This window comes from Chrysemys picta, chromosome 12, assembly GCF_011386835.1.
Source record: "Chrysemys picta bellii isolate R12L10 chromosome 12, ASM1138683v2, whole genome shotgun sequence".
Classification (NCBI taxonomy): Eukaryota; Metazoa; Chordata; order Testudines; family Emydidae; genus Chrysemys; species Chrysemys picta.
This window is the reverse complement of record NC_088802.1, coordinates 39,052,771-39,068,111: the sequence shown is the minus strand read 5'-3', so window position 1 is coordinate 39,068,111 and position 15,341 is coordinate 39,052,771. Positions and strand designations below refer to the sequence as shown.

At 46.9% G+C, this 15,341-nt stretch overlaps 1 protein-coding gene across 4 annotated transcripts in view; it reads left to right on the top strand.

Annotated features, from left to right (window-relative positions):
- The window catches only part of LOC112058986 (uncharacterized), a 50,788-nt gene that overhangs the window by 22,653 nt on the left and 12,794 nt on the right, over positions 1-15,341 (top strand). The window contains exons 1-2 of one of the 4 annotated variants that reach the window (XM_065563373.1): positions 1,194-9,191; positions 9,234-12,294. The exons of 1 other annotated variant lie outside the window; for it this stretch is intronic. The gene's annotated coding sequence lies outside the window, so the exon portion shown is untranslated. Of the gene's footprint in view, positions 1-1,193; positions 12,295-15,341 lie in introns of those variants that run through there. 2 more of the 4 variants (XM_065563372.1, XM_065563371.1) reach the window with 2 other exon arrangements.

The following is a 15,341-nucleotide window of genomic DNA, read 5'->3' as shown; positions in this document are numbered from 1 at the left end:
ATAGCCTGCCAGCAGCCATTATAGACCTCTGAGTTTTTCATGAGATAATCACAGCCCTGGGGAATTTGAGACATTCAGCTGCTCTTCTAGCCATGTAAACATCCTCCAGGGCTGTTGGTTATTTCCTGGCCTTCACCAGGATCCTGTCAGAGGATCGCCTTGGGCAACTTTCAAAATGGGAGTTTTACCCTGTGCCTCCTCACCTGGAGCCTCCTCCAACTCCTACTGAAGTCAGTGGAAGTCAGGATGGAAGCAGGACCCAAGCACCATTGTTCCCAATGATTGATCCATAGACCAGTTTTGGTAGATCAGGCTTTTGTGATGGGTGATAGGCTCACCTCCTTGCTGCTGGACTCCACTGCATTGTCACTGCCCACCTCCCATTCATTTCTAACCAGCCCAAGACTCTTATCACCATGTCTGGGGTTTGAAGAAACACTGTGGGTTAAAGTGCACACAACTGAGTCATTGTTATGTATATTCCAGCAGTGTCCTAAAGCCTTCAATCAGGGATCAGATTGTGAAGGAAAGACAGTTCCTGCTCTATGAAATTTACTATCTACAGCCCTGATCCTGCAGTGAGCAGGGCCGGTGCTACCATTAACACAAACTAGGCGGTTGCCTAGGGCACCAAGATTTGGGGGCGCCAAAAAGCGGTGCCCCCAATTTTTTTTTACAGCGTTCCTACGCCTCCTCCCCGAGCGCGCGGTCACCGCTCCACTGCTCCCGCCTCCCAGGCTTGCAGCGCCCATCAGCTGTTTGGCGCCGCAAGCCTGGGAGGGGAGGAGAATTAAAGCAGGGGCGGTGCGCTCGGGGAGGAGGCGGAGCAGAGGTGAGCTGGGGTAGGGAGCTGCCGCACGGCTCCCCGGGCTGGGGGGGGGGAGCTGCCACGGGGGTGCCTCAGGGTGGGGTGGGGAGCTGCCGCAGGGCTCCCCACTCCAGCTCACCTCTGCTACGCCCCCTCCCCGAGCACGCCGTTGCTGTTCCACTTCTCCCGCCTCCCAGGCTTGCGGCGCCAATCAGCTGTTTGGCGCCACAAGCCTGGGGAGGGGAGGAGAATTAGAGGGGGGGCAGCGTGCTCAGGGAGGAGGCAGAGCAGAGGTGAGCTGGGGTGGGGAGCTGCTTCACGGCTCCCCGGGAAGGGGAAGTTGCCACGGGGGGGGAGGGGCGCCTCAGGGCGGGGGGAAGTGCACACACATAACTGGAAAAGGAAAAAAAAGGTAAATTCCAGAAAAATCTTAGAACTGCAAGAAAATTGCTTTCAACCCAGAGGTGTTTCCTGGTTTCACACCTAATGTCACAAGACACTAAGCTATGCTGCTGGTTTGTCCCTTGGCCGTTCTGATAATAGATCAGAAGCATTTTGACATCCATTTGGACAACCCACAAAAAGAAATGGCCACAAACTGGCCAGCACATTGCCAGAGGGGATCGAATGTAAAGCAGCCTACTGTCTTCAGGGCGCCACGTTGAGACAGGACGTTTTATAAGGGCTTTGCAAGAGGAATTATGAGGTTTCCCATGCCATTTGTGGGACGATTAGGCTGTTTCAAGGGGAAACAACCATTTGTTTAATTGTGACCATGATTTATGGAGCTGTTTGCTGAATGCTCCCTGGGAGAAAGGCCACATGCAGAGCACAATTGATTTGAAAATGGGATTCATTGAGGCCTCAAAATCAAGGAGGGTAAAACTGAGGGCTAACTTTGTCCCAGCCTTTCTGTGGAATTTATGACAATGGCTTCTTGTTTTTTAGCTGGGAGGGGCTAGTTAAGTTTCCACGCCCCTCGCTCAGGCCTGGAACAACAACAATGGGTGCAGTAATTGACAGTTGGGAAGGGTTTTATTTATGTGGATGCCTACTAGGAACATGAGATGGGCCTAATCTACATAGTTTGAATCTTCTCTAGTGGCAGGGGGAGTTGGGCCTATTTCTTCAATGAACTTGATTGATACCCACCACGCTCTCAATTGTTTGTTCCTTTTCAGGGTCATTCATTCCACTGCAAGGTTTTAAGACTTATCATAAAAACACTTAGGGCCAGATCTGTAAAGGTAATTAGGCACCTAATGCCGACAGATGCCTAATGGGATTTTCAAAAGCAAAATGGGAGTTAGGTGCCTTTGAAAATCCCAACAGGCACCCAACTGCACCTTTAGAAACCCTTTGTCTTAGTCTAACAACAGATGAACATGCAGATCTAGGAGATCTGAGAAGCCCAGAGCATTCACCCTGGGAGACAATAGGGTGTCTTCATCCCTGGTGTGACCCCACCAAACCAATGTGCTGTATGTGGCTGGTGGATTATATGTGCTGTGCTAACTCCTCAATCAAAAGCAGGCAACTGATCACTTTGTTCTAACAGACGTGTTCAGGGAAAAGACTGTTCCACACTTTCCGGTGAGTCCCTTTGAGGCCTATTTGACTCAGTCTCTTAAAGGGCCTTGCAGGCGGAAAACCAAACCCTCCACCTGCTCCTTGAGGTAGCAAATAGTTCAACCCTTCACACGGTCGGGAAAAGGTAGCTACGCCCCCACCCCATCTTAAAGTCCCCCTCCCAATGCAAAGGGGTGCATGACAACACCACTGGTGGGTGGCATACGAGGTCAGAACAGTAACTTTTATCTCTCCAGCCTATTTCAGCCCAAAGAACCCCATAGCACTTTAGTACCATAACAACAATGCAGCCCCCTCTGGGGTGGAGACGAACAGCCCAGGGAACAACCAGTGCATAGCACACTGCAGAACAGTGAGGTGTCTAGAAAATCTGGCCAAGGACAGACAAACCCCTACTGTTCCCAAACGCGCCAAGGCACAGCGTGGAGAACAGCCTGACTGGAGCTCTCATGCGAAAGACCCTTAACAGCATGATCCAGCTCTGAATACCAAAGGTCTGAGGCAGCTCTGCTAGACTCTGAGCCAGTGGCTCAAGGGAGTCTAGGTATTTCAAACTGGATGTTTAGCCCACTAAGCCAACCGTCAAGGCTACAGATGAAGGAGCTAGAGGTGGGTTGGCCTCAGCGTGCTAATGAGTGAATTGCCTGTACCCTTGCAAAGGTTTTGTGCCAAGTTCTGAGCTGGGAGAACAGTACGTGCCCTGACAGCTGTTTTCAGTTGTCCCCAGTCTCCCCACTCCAGAGACGGAACGTGGCACCTGAGTGAGGGTATAATACCGATGTCAGAAGAGTTTGCATTACGGTAAATTCTTCTGTGCGGACAAGAGACTGGAAAACATAGCATGTTTTACTGAAAAGACCTTCACCGCAAGACTGTCTATGGCACGCGGGCATCACAGCAGGTCCGTGGGGACAGCACTCTGCCAGCACAGCCTGCCGTTGATCATTCATATGCTGTTTGACAGGGAGGGAAACAGATCCCTGCTGTGTCACCATGCAGAGTCTGATGAAGAATTGCCTGCCCTGTATCACAAGGGGGCAACATACAAGCACAAGGGGGAACCTCTCTCTCCTCCTGGGTCAATAAATCCCAGCTTGCATGTTAGCAGAGGTCACAAGGCTCTAACACCCAAGGGACAACAGTGTTTTGCAGCACGTGGGATGAGGAGCCCGGCCAGCAGATTGTTTTCAGTGCAGCCTGGAAATCCCATTAAGAGGCGTTTTGGAAGAAGACATCTGCCAATCTCATTATCCTGCACATGGATTTCTGTCCAGCTCTCTGGCTGGGTTTTTTCAACAAGGTGTCTCATTAGGTAGCCCAAGGGAGAATACAGGAGTAAAGAACCATTTCCAAATACATCGTAACCGAACCATGGTCACCTAGGACTAGGTCATTTATCACTACCCTGCGCTCTGGACTTCAGAGACAGCAGGATAGGAACACGGATCCGTCCGCTCCAGAAACACCAGCTAAAGGAGAATCACCTTTCACTACAGGAGAACTGGGGCTCATGACACTTTCTTGGTTACACTGTACTCAACAGTCCCCTCCCCATGATGGCTGAGTCCAAGCCAGGACTTAGGGAGACCCAGTGCTGTGACAGCGCAAGCTGTGTTTTAGTTAGTCTGTGAGCTGGAGAGTCAGAGAGAACCACAGGGTCCTCCACCCCCATGGGCAGAGGCCTCAGTACAACAAGCCCCTTTGTTTTCATTGCAGCAGAGTCCTGCCCCTTCATTTCCACAGTACATTAGTAATGAAGACACAAAGTCCTACACACAGAAACAACAGCAACAGCAGCACATCTGAGAAACTGCACTGGGCAGGTCTGATTCCGTCCAGTAGTGGCAGCCGTTCAACAGACTGGGATTTTCCAAAGAACGAAAAAAGAGTTCTAAATGCCTGAGTCACACTGAATTTCCATGAGACAGCAATACAAAACCCACCTCCCATGGTAACAGAGGAGAGCAAAAAGGAGTTGGGTATCAGCTGTCAGCATTTCAATCGTTTTTTACTCTGGCCCCAGAGGTTAAATGGACACTGCCAAGTACAGAGCATGTATTTTAAAGCATTCCTCTCCTCTGTTACCGATGGCACTTTGCATTATGACAGCCGAGGAAATATAATTTCTTGTGCCTCAAGGTAAGCATCATAACTAGGGGGGAGGCTCAGTTGTTTTGCCTAAAAGCATCCAACATCCTGGTTTTGACTCTGACTAAGCAACGATTGGGTTACTGACTGGCCTGCTCAGGAAAGATGGTGAGAAACAGAGCAGCGGAGGAAGGCGAGAGAGATGTACAAATGCAAACCCAGAATCAAAACTGAGCGGAAAACAGAAGGAGTAAAACACAAAGAGAGAGTGGGAGAGGGAAAGAGAGAGAGGCGGACAATCTGCTGAAGGAACAGATGGTCTACATGAGGCGCTGAGCTATGCCTTCAGAGGTTGGGGGGATAGGAATGTTGTTTTGCCTCTGCTTGTATCTCCATTGTAAATTGAGCAAGGTGATGCCAGAGACAAGGGAAGCTTTATTGCATCTGAGTCCGCAGGAAAAGCAAATTGCAAGGAGGGTGAGGAAGACAAGATGGCATTGACTTCCTGAAGTACAAGCAGCATGGGACAAAGACGTTATCTGGGGGTATATACTTCAAAAGAACACATTTCAAAAGAACAGGAGTACCTGTGGCACCTTAGAGACTAACAAATTTATTTGAGCATAAGCTTTCGTGGGCTACATCCCACTAAGCTTATGCTCAAATAAATGTGTTAGTCTCTAAGGTGCCACAAGTACTCCTGTTCTTTTTGCGGATACAGACTAACACGGCTGATACTCTGAAACCTGACATTTCAAAAGGTTTACTGGACTAGAAAAAGAAGAGGAGAGAAGCCCTTAGTTATCCAGCCATTCATGAAAGGTGGATCCCTCAACTATGTGGGTTAAGGAGGCCAAGAACTGACTGTAGGTGAGAAATTTCCAGAGACCAGGTGTGACAGGTTCCCCCTGGAGTGCCACCTGGAACTGGGGTACCGAGTCCACTGAGCCACAAGCCTGGGCTCCCTCTCACACTATACTGCTGTGACAAGCTGCAAAGCCCTCCAGACTGCACTTTTACCAGCATTCACACAGGAAGGGACACCCAGCTGCAGTTACACGCAGGCTCTCTAATCACTAGCTTTCTAACCTGGGACCTCAGAGCAGTACTGTCCTGCCCTGGTCAAATCTGGCCAGTATATGGGTTTAATACCTGGTCCACCTCTCCCTCAATGTGAAGAGAGCAATGCACACTTGTGGTAACCAAGCAGAGATTTTCCCCAAGCACTCCAGTCAAAGCGCACTGGTTTAGCTTAAAACAAAAACAAGTTTATTAACTACAAAAGGATAGATTTAAAGTGATTGTATGTGATAGCAAACAGATCAAAGCAGATTACCTAGCAAAAAACACAAATTAAGCTTAATATACTAAATATATTGGATATGAATTAGCAGATTCTTACCCGAAGAAATGATACAAGCACGCTGCAGACTCTTAAGGGGCAAGCTGCACTTTCTTTACAGCTTGGAATCCCCATGTCTTTCATACACAGGCTAGAAATCCCATTAGCCTGGGTCAGGCACTTCCCCCAGTTCAGTCTTTGTTCCTCAGGTGTTTCCAGGAGTCTTCTTGTGTGGGGAGTGAAGAACCCCAGATGATGTCACTCCCTGCCTTATATAGCTTTAGCATATGGCAGGAACTTTTTGTTTCAAAGCTAGGTTCTCAGAATAGTTAGTGGAAAAATACTGACATCCCAAGATGGAGTCCAGAATTATGTGGCCTGGTCACATGTCCTTGTAGAGTCATAGCAGCCATTACTTACAGGCTGTCTGTAGCATTCTCAGGAAGGCTCATCAGGTGGGAGATAAGCTTCTCCTAAGGTCTATTGTTTTTCCTAATGGCTCATTGCCCTGAATAGGCCCTTCCCAACCAGCTATCTAGACTGAAAGCATCTTGTCTAGTGGGCGTTACCCAGGTGTAACTACATTTGAAATACAGATACACAGTCAGTATTTATAACTTCGGATATAAAAAGGATACATGCATACAAATAGGATAATCATAATCAGCAAATCATAACTTTTTCAATGACACCTCACATGATTTATCTTGTACAAAATGCATTATAATTATGTCATAATCATATCATCATAATATCACTATGAAGAATATGGGGTGCAATGTCACACCGGGATTGCAATCGTTAAATTTTAGACATTAGAAGGCGTGTTTTATTTTGTTTTCTTTGTAACCATTTCTCTTTCTGGTATTTCTGCTTAGTATCATTTAAATCTCTGTTCTTTATTCATGAACAGGCTCTGTGCTACTCTGAACCATCTCAGTGCTGGGTATTAAGGTAAAAAGTGTCCTCACTCCGCTGGGCTAGTGTATGTACTGTCTCTTTGGAGACAACAGACAAGGATTCCTGTGAGTGTCCAGTGAGAGGGTCTGGACACAACGGAGAGCCATCTCTGGGGATCTGGGGATCACTGAACGTTACCCGCAAGGCAAGGTTTAGACTGGCAGAGTCTCACGGAGTTTGCTGGTGAGGTGGACAGACTGGTGTGGCAGGGAGCTAACACACAGTTTATGCTCCAGCAAGCTCTTTCTTGCTCAGGCAGGGGGGTAACACAGCAGCTTATGGTTCTGGGTGCCCAGAGGAAAGCATCTCACAGGCTCATCTACTCCTAAATACAAGTTCTTAACTTGGGGATCCACACCCCATGGGGAGGACATGAGCAGGATGCAGGGCATCATGATCACCTTCCCTTTCTTTATGGCAGACCCAAAATCAAAGGAGGGTGGGTCCAAAACCCTTTTTCTGTCGCACTATGCAGCCATGGGATGGAACAGTTGATAATCACTGCCTGGATACATAGTATAAGGTGCCCTGGAGCTAGAAGAACTTTTAACTTATTAACTGACTAGCCTTCTGGGAAGAAAAAGGCAGAGCAAAAGGGCAGTCAGAAGGTTTGAGAACTCCCATTGATTTTGTGAACCCAAAAGTAGCTTGCAAGGTCATACATTCAAATTTTCCAAGGCCGGAAGGGACCACTGTAATCATGTAGTCCAACCTCCCATTTAACACAGGCCAAAATAATTCCTCTCTCAACTAGAGCTATCTGTTTTTTTGTTGTTGTTTTTTTAAAGTCCACAAAACCTTCATCTCCCAGCCATAGTCTGAGCAGAGATGAAAAAAATATCATCCCTGGCGTCACCCCATTGAAATCCCTGGAGTGACACAAGGTATGGATTTGGCCCCATGAATTTATAGATGTATCTTTTAAATTCCGCTAGGATCTCTCAGACCCATGCTTGACCCCAGAGGGGCTTCTAAAGATCACAGCTAGCCTGTATTTCAAATCTCCCTCAGCACACAGCTTTCACGTGAATGTGATTTCTAGGTCAACGGATGGAGAGTGGCAGTTAGGCCTGTACACTGCTCTGTGATTGGCTGGCAAGCAAGTCATTACAAACAAATTAAATCCCCATTGGCTGCTTCGTGATCCATCAGGGAGTATCATGAAATGTCCTAGCAGAATGCTACTGAGTAGAATGGAGTCCCTCTGTGGGCTTGTCTTCACTGCAGAGTTTACTCAAGTTATAACTTAGTGTTGCCCCTAGCTAGGGTCTTATCTACACACAAAAACCCTCAAACTAAGTGTGTGGTGCTGCCTTTAACTCAAGTTGACTAGCATGTCAGGGGTATAGGCTGAAGCTCAAGTTAGCACAACTCATCAACTGTTAACATGATCAGTGGATGCAGGCTAGCTCCACTTGAGCCCTGCTGGTCCTTCAATGCCACCCCACAGTTCCCCCATGTAGTCAGAGAGGACAGACAAGTTCTCCCACAATCCACTGGGAAATAATCCATAGAGTTGCTCAGCTTACTGCTGTGCAATGAACTATGGGGTTATGCCCCCAGAAGTATGAGTGCCACACACACAAGTGAATGCAGCACCAATCTGGACATAGTAACCAAAGAGTTATTTTACAATGTGGTTGCTCTTCCTCAAGGTAGTAAGGCAAACGTAGCTAGCCTGAGTTAATTCTGCAGTGAAGGCAGACCCAGTGACATACTGTTGGATCTCATGGTACATTAGAAATGCAACAGAAGGACCAGTCCAAACCAAACCTCCACTCAGACCTAGTCCTGTTATGCAGCAGGGGTCAGCCACAAAGCTCTGCTCTGGGTCTGTGTTCTCTCACACTTCCGGGCAGTTGGGATCCAAGGTTTTGGGTCAGGCCCATCTGTTACAAAGTAGAAACTGTGAAGTCAATCTGTGCTGCTGCACGTTCATATTAAATGACACAATCTCGCTGCCTGTTTCCCTTACCCTCACATCGGATCCCCCAGGAAGCATTAGAGAGCTCCCTGCCCCTGCAGCTAGCCCGTAGGTCTCTAGCTTGGCTTCACACACTGCATAATGCTGTTTCTTGGCCAGTCACTCCTTTTGCTGCCTATATAGCAGCAGTTCAGAACTCTCTCTTGGGGAAAGCTGAGTGCAGTGTTTATTCACAGAATGCAACAAAGCATTTCCCACTGTGCGGTGATTTGAGCTCCCAGTTCCCGTGGAAACAATTCAGATATTTTATTTGTTGAGAATGGCTAATTGTACGATTGTACAAACCACAAAAACATCCTTCACGTCATCACAATAGGCTGCAGGTCCAGTGATTAAATAGGAACAATTCATAAACCTTGGTGACAAGCACCTGGAAACAGGAGTGCCACCAGCTTTTCTGCCACCCTAGGCGGCGGAAGGTCCTGCCCCAAAATGCCGCCCCCCCACAGAGGCGGCGGAAGGTCCCGCCGCCGAAATACCACCGCGGTCACCGCCCCCCAAATTGTAGCACCCTAGGTCGCCTAATGGGTTGCGCCGGCCCTGCCTGGAAATAAATAGCCAGGTGGCTACAGCAGACAGATAATATAGGCCCAGTCCACTGATGCCATGCTTGAGTAGCCAAGCTTAGCACAGTGAGATACGACCCACAATGAGGGGGAAAGAATCCTTCCCCATGGCCAAATGGTACTTGGTGCAGCCAAAATGTTCTGGGGAGTTGATTTATACAAATCTCCTTGACAGTACTAGCACAGACTGTTTGTGGACTAACACAGTGTGAGATGAATCTTCCCCATCCACAGTCTCTGTCATGGTAAAGATTTAAACCACTTGCAGGTAAATTGCCAAAAGCTTGCACAAGATTTTAGCCACATGACTCCCGCTGGCTTGGGGATAATGGCACAACTAGTAAAACCTAATGGACTGAATGGGATGTCACATGATTCCCCTGGTACTAGGGTTACCAGAACCTTGCAGAACCTCAAAGCTACAAGCTACTTCAGTAGAAACAATATTTTAATCCAAGAGAAAGTGCCTTTGGACACAAATACTAGTGCTTTGAATGGAAAGGTATTTGCTAAAGATTGGCCTGTTCCAATATGCTGGATCCAAGACACTCTGAATTTTGTATCAGAGGGATAGCCGTGTTAGTCTGGATCTGTAAAGAGCAACAAAGGCTACGTCCTCACTACGGGGGGGGGGGGGTCGAATAGCGTAGCTGAATTCGACTTATCGGAGCCGACTTACCCCGCTGTGAGGACGGCGGCAAATCAACCTCTGCGGCTCCCCCTTCAACGGCGCTTACTCCTACCTCCGCTGGTGGAGTACAAGCGTCGATTTGGGGATCGATTGTCGTGTCCCGACGAGACGCAATTATTCGATCCCCGAGAGATCGATTTCTACCCACCGATTCAGGCGGGTAGTGTAGACCTGCCCAAAGAGTCCTGTGGCACCTTATAGAGTTCAGGTCCCAGTCTTATAGTTTCACTACTGATTCATGATTCCTGGTTCCAAACTGACCCCATTCAAATCCTGTGCAGTTTGAAATGCCTCTTTCAAACAAAGAGAGTCTGGGTTCTGGAGCCCATGCTGTAAGCAGATTGCAGTACATTCTACCAGCTGTTTTCCTCCTTTCACGGCCATGTTTTATCTGGCAGTGGAATAGAGTGACTATTACCTTCCTCACTCAGTGTCACAAAAGTGAATTTGTAAGTGATGTCTTGTAAAGCAAATAAAATAATCTCAATGTGACAAATGGCCCAAGGATATCAGACTTAAATGTTAATTGCCAAACAGCACACACTATCTCAAAAGAGGTATCTGTTATAAGCAGCAAAACAGGTTTGGGGGGAAAAAGCTTTATTGGAGAGGATTCTTTTATTCACATGCCATCTAGACACATTTTAAAATTTGAAACCTGCTCTATAGAATCCTTTTGCTATGGAAGGTCTAAATTGTTTGCACTCTAAGTGGCATGATGAGCAGGTGGCATTTGTGTGGCACTGCCGTGTCCTATCCAAAGCTAATCAACACAGCTTGAAATTCAGATTGAGCATTTGTTCTTGTGCCGTTCACTGCAATTTACGGACCAGACGTTACTTGGTGAACAGCTCTGAATCACAAACATATTCAAGCAAATCATAACTGCTCCTGCACAACTTATTAACAGAAAAGCAAAGTTCATCCAATAAGTTATTGGAAGCAAATATTTCCTCTTGTCCTCGTTTTGAGTTTAATCAATGAATGAGCTTAATCAATGAAAGAATCAAAGTACTTTGAGCTCCTGGAATGAAAAAAAACTATGGATGAGAGCAGAATTTGGGATTTTTATGGCAAGTATGCTAACATGAAGCAAAGTGATAGACTAGGGCCTTCTCTGAACTGTAGATTAGCCCCAATTTCAGCCATTGGTGGAAGCACTGCACTGGGATTCAGAAGATTGGGTTCTAGTCACAGCTCTGCCACTAGCCTTCTCCTAGCAAGTCACTTCCCTTTTCTGTACCTCAGTTCCCCCAGCTGTGAAATGGGGATAATGATGCTGACCTCCTTTGTAAAGTGCTTTGAGCACTCTGGATGAAAAGCTCTACATAAGAGCTAGATATTATTCCCCAATAGTCTCAAGCCCTGAGCCTAGCCAGGGTCCTCTTGTTTGTGTTCATAGCTCCTTTATGCTTTTAAAGAAAGTCCCTTCACTAAACAGTAATGAGGAATCAAGCAAGTAAATGAAAGCCAAAGTACAACCCAGGGTCATTATCTGCTCCATAAACTTTAAAGGCTTACTCCACTGAAATTGTCAACATCAGTAATATAATTTCTAAGTCTATTGCCATAATAAAGTTCCAATATTTCCCCGTTTAGGTACCATTAGCCTTCATCTGAAACAGACCTGCTGATCCAAGTATGGTAACCTAAGTTTGTCCTTGCAACTTCCAGGGGAGCGAGATTTGTCATAATTTTGACTGCACTCTCTATTCTCCAAAGCTATCTTGGGTTGCTCGTCCATCTACAGGGCTCCCCTGATGTAGATAGGGATAGTGAGGAAAACAAATGGCTGACAGGCACAACTCTTTATACATGGTGAAGAGACTGGGGCTGGTGAGTACGTCTCCAGTGCCTATGCAGGGGAGTGAGATATCAGCACAAAGTCTTATGCCCTGAAGCCCCACTGAGCAAGATGGCCTTGGGGAAATCAGCCAGCTCACTGTATCAAAGGGAACCTCGCCACATACTGCTGGTTCCACAGGAATTTGTGGAGTTATATAACAGACTCATTTTTTTTCATGGTTCTGGAATGCAAGACAATAATAACTAATCTTTTTTTTTATCCTTCTTTCAATATTCTTGGCTGAGTTTGCTGCTTATTAAAGTGGCTTAGAGAGACTTAACAGCACTGGCTAGAACCAAGAATAGTGCAAGCCGGCATTGTGCAAGCTTCACATGCACGGATCAGCTGCTGAACCTCAATCCAGACCTGCAGCAGCCCCTCTTGTTCCAGTTGTGAGCCTCACTTGATCACAGACGGAGGTAAAATTATGTGGTGGCTTTTGTGATATAGACATATGTTTACTTGGGGCCTAGACTGAAATGAATCAACCTCATTTTCACCAATAACTTGGGTTGACACGCTTCACAAATCTGAGGCAAAGACAGAAACACACAACAACATTGACACATTGGAATGTCAGAATTCCTGTGGTATGACATAAAATATAGGACTGGAGCATCCTGGGTCATCATGTCCAGTCCCGAGACCGGTTGAAGGTATCTCTACTCTGGTGTTCTGTTTCACAGTAAGACATAAAACCCTGCTTGTGTAAAACAGCTGGAAATTTTTCTGATCCCAGCTGGTTTATATCCTCATTAACAGCCCTTGTCATATTTATGTTGGTTAATATAAATGTAGTTGGTATTCTATGCCCTGAAGTCATGATGCACTTATCACAAGGCTCCCAGCATCAGATTTAAGCTTGAGGGAAGGCTGTGTGCCAAGTAGGTCAGGGATTTGGAGGTTACAGAGCTTAAGCCAAAAGGAAGAAAAGCAGGTTGGTACCATATTTGGGGAGAAGGAACAGGCTAATAAAATCAAGACTCCAGATAGTCCAGAATTAACTCACTGCAACTCAAGTTAGACCTTTCCACTGCCTACTAATTTTTGTGCAGTGCTGGCCTCTAGCCACACCAGAGATGAAAAAGGAGCCTGAAAATCTTTGTATACTAGGAAACTGGTATTCAGTTAACTCCAGGATGTCCACATAAGCAGGGTTGGAACTGGTTGCGGCCTCAGGCTGCCACAGTGTTTCACTCTCAAACCCACCGGGGGGCTAGCACCTCTGAGGTCTTAGCAGCTGAAGTGCCTTCAGAGCTTGCCTCTGAGTCACAGTACACCTAGCATGCTGCTGGGGAGGTTTGATGTAGTCCAGCACTAAGCCGCTGTAGTCATTACAATCCCGTCAAAGACAAATCTACCAGCCTTCTTCCCCAGAACCAACAGGTCCCTCCCCAAGTCACCGCTTTCCTAAAGCCTTTCCCAACTGAGGCTTCTCCTGCAGTTATGGCTTTCCAGACTTTCTACCTAGCTGGTAAATACAATAAAGCAGCAGCCACTACAACCCACTTACCCCCTTCTCCTAACACTGAGTCTCTTGCCTCTAGCTCAACAGGGTCCTTTTTAAAGGCAGCACCACCCCCACCCCACCAGGCTGCCATCACATGAGCCTTGGTCACCTGACTCAGCTGCTGGCCAGAGCCTCAAAGCAGGTGATAGTCATTTGCCCAAGGAGCAGCTTGTTGTTCCAAGCTCCTGAGAGGGCCATGCAGCTGTGGCTGGCAGAACACTGAGGTCTGCTTATTAACAGCCTTTTATTGTCAGTGCCTTTGCTTGGGCAAATAGGTTTCTATTCCCCATCCCTTTGTTCTCTTGTCTTCTTTAACCTTGGGGCAACTACTTTCTCTCTTCTTCTGTTACTGCTTGCCTACATACGCCAACTCCTTCCCCCCATTTATATCCCGATGGGCTGATGGCCTCCCCCACTGTTCCCCCCAGCTTTGCACATGTCCCTGGTGTTTAAACATCAGTCGCCTGATCCACTCTCAAGGCTACTGAAGCAACATGGTCTAGTGGTCAAAGCAGGCAACAGCGTATCCTGCTTTCTGACAGCCTCATATGGTGCTGGATGGTTTCCTGATGATTTTCCCTTTCACGGGAGCGTACGGATATAGAAGGGCTAAAAGCCCTGAGCTCCTGCATGAAATCTATCTCCATTCAGAAAACACAAAGGCAGAACTTCCCCCAGAACTGTTGTCATGTTCCTAATTGGACTAAATGTATTTAATCACTCTGTGCTTGTTGGAGGGCCCTGTTAATCCACTGGAGGATAATGACACCAAGTCGACTTCATCTCTCTCATTTGTTACATTCTGAGTGATAACAAAACAAATTAGCAAAAAGTCAATTACAAAGGATGATAAATAAATGGCACTGGAATTAAACAGTTGGGATTTGTGACAGGCAGGGGACATGGAACCATAGATTCAAGCCTGCAACCAAATTCTGTGCCTTTAGCTTGCCCAGTTAGATTTTAAGCATGTGTGAGTGAGGTCTGGGATAACATGGTAAAGGGAGCATGAGTCTGAATCTTCACTTTGAATGTCCCTTGTGTTGTGAGCTTGTCTTTAATAGAGCTCCTTTGAGAGTGATAATTTCCCTTCTCTTATGCTTGGTCTACCCCTGAAGTTGTACAGGTTTAACTAAAGGTCTGGTTTGATACTGATTTAGTTAAACCAGTACTACTTTATGTGTGGACAATCTTCTATCAGTTTAACCCTGGTTTACAGGTGTTTAGCTTGCATGGGTTAATTTACAAATATGCGCTGCCCTAATATCCCCAGTGTTAAACTGAGAGAAGAGAGTGCACACCAAAAGTTGCACCTGTTAATTAAATCAAATTGAGTTAAACGGTACAATCGTGTGGACAAGCCCTTATCGGGCTAACCAGAGCATAGGAGAGACTTGTGTCACAGTTCAGGGCAACTGCACTGTATCGCCCCTCAGCGGTTCAGAGGAGAGGAAGTTTATTAGCACGCCCTCCTCCTACTAGAGAAGGTCCATACAGTCGAACAACAACACATCAGTGGCACGTTTACACAATGGACCCCAAAGGTATTAACTTTAATTCAGTAAAGCTTATCTTAATTCCACAAGATTTGTTCAGGATATTACAGGATGTTGGCAGTCTATCACAGCCTGAACCCTCGGCTCCTTGACCAGGTATATCAGACAGTAACTGTTCCATCTAGAGAGGGGCCCAAAGCAAACTCTGGAACCAACCCCGCAGGCTTTGCATCAGATTCAGGCCCACCCCTCCTTCTGTCAGTGATGGTTGTGTATTTAAGGTTAGATCATGGCTTTAAGCCACACCCCACAGCAGAACGGTGGGCAGAGGATTGGGAGCTGCCGGGGCTAGGAAACACAGAGGGACTGCAACTCCAGCTGCCCCCTTGGTGGGCCCGGTGTGACAGAGGGCTGGGCAACAGCACCCATTGAGAACCCAGGTATGGGCAGGTCCAAGACC